This window comes from Apteryx rowi, unplaced genomic scaffold, assembly GCF_003343035.1.
Source record: "Apteryx rowi isolate R43461 unplaced genomic scaffold, aptRow1 scaffold_394, whole genome shotgun sequence".
NCBI lineage: Eukaryota > Metazoa > Chordata > Aves > Apterygiformes > Apterygidae > Apteryx > Apteryx rowi.
Window position 1 is genome coordinate 284821 of NW_020450463.1, and position 6036 is coordinate 290856.

The window sequence follows — 6036 nt, forward strand, 5'->3', positions numbered from 1 at the left end:
GGGGCGGGGCGCGGCAGGCCTGCGCATGCGCGGTGGCCGCCGGGCGGCGGCGGCGACGGCATCGCGCGGTTCCCCCTCGCCCTGCCGCGGGCGCGGCCGTTAGAGGGGGCGGGCGCGCAGGGCGAAGCCGTGTCGGCTCCTCGGGGCCGCCGTGAGCGAGGCCTTCTGCGCTGCGCAGCCGGCCGTGCCTCCTGTTCGTGCGGGGCATCCGGGGAAGTGGGTTAATGTGGTTAAGGAAGTTGCTTCAAACAAAATGGGAGCAGGTGCCCCTCCTTTTCTTAGGAATTAGGTTTTTGTGAGTCAGTTAAAATTCTACCAGTGTTGGAATTAATGTCAGCTTTGCCTGCAGCAGGGTTTTCTCCTTGTTTAAGCATTAGGGAATTATAGCGGGGAGAAGGGCTGTTTACACAACATTTTGACTGAATTAATTGACTCTTAAGTAGAATCAGCTAAAAGCAAGCAAGCCCCTGATTGCTTGCTCCATTTCATTGCTGAAAGTGTTACCTGGCACGTTTGGTAGTAACTTTAAAGACCAGTCTGCAAGCACCATCAGGGCTGGCTGCGCTCACCTCACCCCTCATTTCTTTCGGCCACAGTTGTCAGGTCTCTTACAAGTTCTCCTCTGTCACACCCTTCATTAGTTCATAAATCCGAAGCCCTTCTTGCCTTGGTACGTAACCAGATGGTACAGGTCTTTGGCTGGTACTGTCTGTTTGCTTTTGATATCAGTAATGAGACACACCTCTCAGTAGGGCAAGGACAATTTTTTCATGTATGGTTCTGAGATAAATGCTCTTGTCAGGGGCATCAGCGCCTGAATAACAATTTTAGTAAGACTCAGATAGGAGAATCCACAAGTTAAAAATTCAGGTGCTCAGAATCACAGTGATGTATGCAGTAAAAAAAGACTTTTTCAATAGCTTGGAGCTCCCATTGCATTGCTGTCAGCTGCCTCAGACTTTTGAGTGATAACTGGCAAAAGGGGAACAAAAACAATATAATCAGAAGGAAACTATTGAAGTAGGGTAGATCTTCAGAAAGGCAGAATAACTGATCAGACCTGTGATTAGAAGCCAATACTGGACCTAGCTGATTTTCAACAAGGTTTAAATTTATTACTAGAAAGGATACTGTACAAAAAATTGTTCTGTGTTTATTAATGAGTTTGAGATTCACAAACAACTGATTCAATTTTACTTTCTAAAGGAAAGCAGTAAATAAAGCATTCTAAACTCTTGCATCTTACGTTGAGGTCACCAGACTCTGCAGTTTCAGTCACACTGGTGTAACTCATTCGGGTAAAAAACAGAGCTGAGGATTGGGCCGCAGGGTATTTGCTGATCAGTGCGAATCAGCCTTTGCCCCATGACCATGGGCACGGCTGTTTAGTCCTGGTTTCCCTTTCTTCCCTGACATGCAACATGTTGTATTATTGTTTTTCATTAGAACAGTAAATTTCTGATGCTGTAAGTTGTAATATTGACTAGGTTGTAGTACCAATTTGTTAAGACCTGAACAAAGCTCTTTGAAGAGGCAAAAAGAAGCTAAACTGTTAATAAGTCAGTATAACACCTGATAAGCAGGAGTGAAAGCCAGCATTGATATGATTAGGCAATTAGTTCATAAAATAGATACTGGAAGCCATTGAAAACTGCAGAAGCAATTTCTTTGCCTTGAGAGTAATCTTGGATGAAATGGCAGGACCTGTATGCTATAATAGGGCAGATGGCCCCATGTCAGATTATTAGCTGTAGTTTTAAGAAACAAAAGAATTCAAAAGTGAGAGGAGGTAATGAAAAGTCCAAGATATGAAAGGAAAAAGCCAAGGGACATTCATTGTGTGGACTACACTATGGCTGAATAAATAGAGCCATGAAGCAAGTCTGAGCATTGAACTCCCAGTTGTTCACACTGCCAATTCACTAGCTTATTTCCTGACTCTATTTTGGGCATATCCAGCTGTCTCTCACCAAAACACATTTGCTGTAAAAGGTGCAAACCTTAAACAGTGTGAAGGTGAGGTAATCTGTGCCATGATCTCAGAGTCAGGGATTTGCCCCTAGCACTCCATTGTTATTTTATGATTTTATTATCATTATCATTGTTATCATTATTGTTATCATTATGATTTAGCAGTAGAGACATACTCTATCAGTCCAGACTAATCTGGGTCAGCTCTGGTCAGTTTGTCAGTCTGTCAGGCCAGTGGATCAAAGTGAGGTTTGTTAGTTTGGGTGTATCTGAACTCAGCCAAAGATGATCCTGAGGTTCTTTAGACTGATCCTGTTGTAGCGGTCTGTCCGTGTCAAATGAAACTATTTTCCTTACAATATTATTTTGCTGTATGAATGCTGCCTAATGATCAATTACTCTGTAGAAACATGTTTGAAACATGCTTTGAAACATGTACTTAGGAATGGGGTAGGGTCTCTTAACTCAGTTGTAGCAAATCCAATATTGCCTTGGGCTGAATTTTCCCCTGTAAATCACAGTTCACTGTGCACTCCTCCAGTCCTTTACAACTTTCCCTGACCTGCATCAGTGCTCACAGGTAATCCCCCCCGGTTCAGAGACTGCTACCCCTAGTTTTGCACTGAGTAGACCTGTTCTTTTGACTATATGTAATGAATACTTCCTAAAAGTTTTTTTCCTATTCTGGGTGATACACATAACTGCTTATTTAAATGCATTCATTTCTGGCAATATTTATCTTCCTTTGTGAGGAAAAGCAAAAAAGGAATATTTCAGCCTGGTGTGCATCATCCATTAGTCACTGTCCTTCCACATTCTCTAATAAATCTACACTTACCTATGTCTACCTCTTACTTCTGATATATTTTTAGACTTTTTGCCTTTCATATCTCTTTGCTGTTCATAACTCATTCAGTCTATTTGCTTTTCTAAATTGATTCTTCTGCTCTTGTTCTCTGCATTTATATTCAGCTGCAGTTATGTGCCCTTGTTGCTGTTCCTTTTTTGAGTTTTGTGTTCTTAAAGAGGACCTGTTGCAGACTATTTATTGCTACATGTTTTTCTTACTATGCTTCCTACTTTTCCTTCCTGTTTTGAAAATTTGCCTGTTGGGTTTTAATATATTCTTTTCCAGTTATTCTTCATCCTTGAGATTACCTTCCCAAAAGGTCTACTTTTTTCTTATTCCAAGTCTTTTATTCCTTTTCCTCACAGTACATTAACTGTATTTTTCACTGCCACTTTCAAACAAACTACCTTCCCCTTTGGGATTTTCAAGCCTTGCCCCCTTGCTTCGAATCAGAAGTAGCGGCACGGCTTCCCATAGTGATGTCCTCTGTTTCCTGAGGCAGAAGCTGATTCCAGTGCACCCAAAGAACTTGATAAACTAGTGGGGGCCTGCTTGTTCGCTTTTCTCACAGACAGATAGCTACTTAATGACGTATCTGCACAGTGAAATGCAGTGCTCTGAAAGAGGTAACTCAGATGCTGAAAGCTGCCCAGCTGAATCAGCACAGCTCTCCTCTGGACTGAGTACCTGTCCTGCAAAGTTGTACTAAGATCTCCTTTTTTCCCATTCTTTCTAGTCCTAGCTGGCCAGCTGAGCTGCCTCCTGCCTTCACTGACATGTGAAGAACATCTGCTCTCCTAGTTACCTCCTGTCTCATTCTCAGGAGTGACTTTTGCAGTACCCCCGAGTGGGGTCACTCAAGTTGACAGCTGTTGATCTGAGCTGTAATCATTACCTCGGCCAAATACTTCCCAGGGAATTCTCCCCTCAGAGACAGTGATTTCTATATCCCATGGAATGGGACCAGTTACTTCACTTAAGGACTCTCTGACTTCCAACTGGAGACAGATTCATTGTAAATGCCTGGTTTTAGCCCAATTTGCTGGCTGGCTGAATTGTTTATTTAGGACTCCCCTCTACTTTTCAACCCTTTTCATTCCTTTTCAAATGGAACATTTGAAAGTTTAGTTCCTTCTTGCAGCTTATCCCTGTTAGTGAATGCCTTGTTAAATCTTTCACTGTCCTTTTCTTGAAAATCTTTTGATCCGTAATAGTGGCTGATTAGTCACTGGACAACCCACTGTCCTTTTTTTCTGGTCTAGACAAACCTCCAAATATTGTTCTGAATTCCTGAGATTGTTCTGACTTTCTACTTCCACTGTCCCACGGGGGATTGCCAAAGTTCATGGGAGTTGAGCAGGAATGCCAGGCATCACTACCACTGTGAGAGCTGTTTCCCAGCTCATACCTGTGCTGCAGCCAAAGTGAAGTGAAGACATTCACTCTGTTGACTCATGGCCCTACCGTGATCCCCAAGCCCTGTGTCTCTCCCACTCAGAAGTCCACGTGTCTGTGTCTCCAGGAAGAAAGTTCTGCCTCTTCTTACATACAGACAAGGCACCATCCCGCTGCCAAGCCATGTAGGCACACAACTACCACAGATACCATCCTCTGCAAAAAGTGCAAGTTATCTTCACTGCAAAGCTCAGCTTCACCTAGGTCTTGCCTGTTACCGCCTTGGTCCTTTATTATTTCACTTATTTCACTAGATTAAAGGTTTTAGTGGCCTCTTCCACTTAATCTCAGATAAGGTCCATCAGCCTTAACCAGTTCTGTGGTTACCTTTAGAGTGAAGTCTCATTTGATGGTAGCCAGCATTAATCCCCAGAATAGCAGTATTATTAGTCTACAGTTGCACATTGCAGTGTGTGGTGCTTCTTACCTGGGATAACATTTCATCTCCTCGCCTGTTTCAGTTCTCCACATTCCACTTTTCAGAGGACAATATCTGGTTATAGGCACCCTGTTAACTATAATAATGTCTGTTATAGGCCCTTAGTGCCTTCTTGTCCTCAGCATCCCGCCTGCTTGATCTTGCCATGGCATAGTACCAGTCCCTCAGTTTTCAGTCCTGCTGGGCAAAAGAAGGAAGAAATAGGGGGAGGCAGACTTCATTCACCACATACCAAGTGGTGGCCCTATTCCATTGCCCAGAGTGTGTCACCCACGGCGAGTATGATCCCAGGTCTTCTGCAGGGAGTCAAAAGTACAATACAATCCTTTAGTTTTGTTAATCATGCAAACCTTTAAGCTCCCAATACATAAACTAAGTCCACAAAATTGGTCTGTGCAAGTAGCACAGAGTTTGCCTGATGACACCCTATTTGCATGTGCAAATAGACCATTTGCATGTGAAACATCATACAGTATGACTCATTCTGCTGCTTGTTTTAAATCCTTACTGAGTGATCCTCTATTTTACCTTCTGGGCTGCAGCATTTCACCAGTAAAAGCGGTAGGATTGCAAGCCTGTATTGGAGGTTATGAATGCACTCCAACCTGACAGATTGCAGAGAAACATTGAAGTTGCTTTCTCTCCAACTTCAGTATTTCCTTTAATGTGAGTTGGGCTGATTTTATCCCCCAAAATGTTGTGAAGTAAGTGGGGGGTTGCCAGCTTAGTATAGGTTTTGAAAATGTCTTTGAGACAGTTTGTTACCACAAAGCATTGAATTCTAGACACAATTCTTCATAATCACGTTTGATTTTTACATCTCACATATTTGAATACCATAATCAAAACTGATTATTTATTTTTAAGTGTGTCTGAATGTTGGAGAGGTCTTTGCAGAAAAATGCAGTCTGTCAAACTGTTTGAAAACAACACTGATATCTTAAAAATGAGCACACTAATATTAAATAAATGATGGATATTCCCAAGGCTGTTGCTTAGAATTAGTACTACACTCTCTGTAATGCAGTGGTTTTATTTTTGCTTACTATTTAGATAATCACTTGGAATTTTTCCAAAAACTGCCATACATTCAAATGTACCTGTTCTCTTCTCTTACCTTTCTCTGGCTGTCCTAGCCATGGTCTAAAGCAGTGAGGTTCTGTTTGAAATATTTTGTGGGGTTTAGGCGTCCTCAACAACATATTAAATCAGACGCAGTACAAACTCTTCAACGCAGGGATCCTTCCTTCTAAAATGTTTGGAAAACTCTTGCTGGGCATTACCATGGTTATATATTTTAAATCATTGTAATAACTATTAG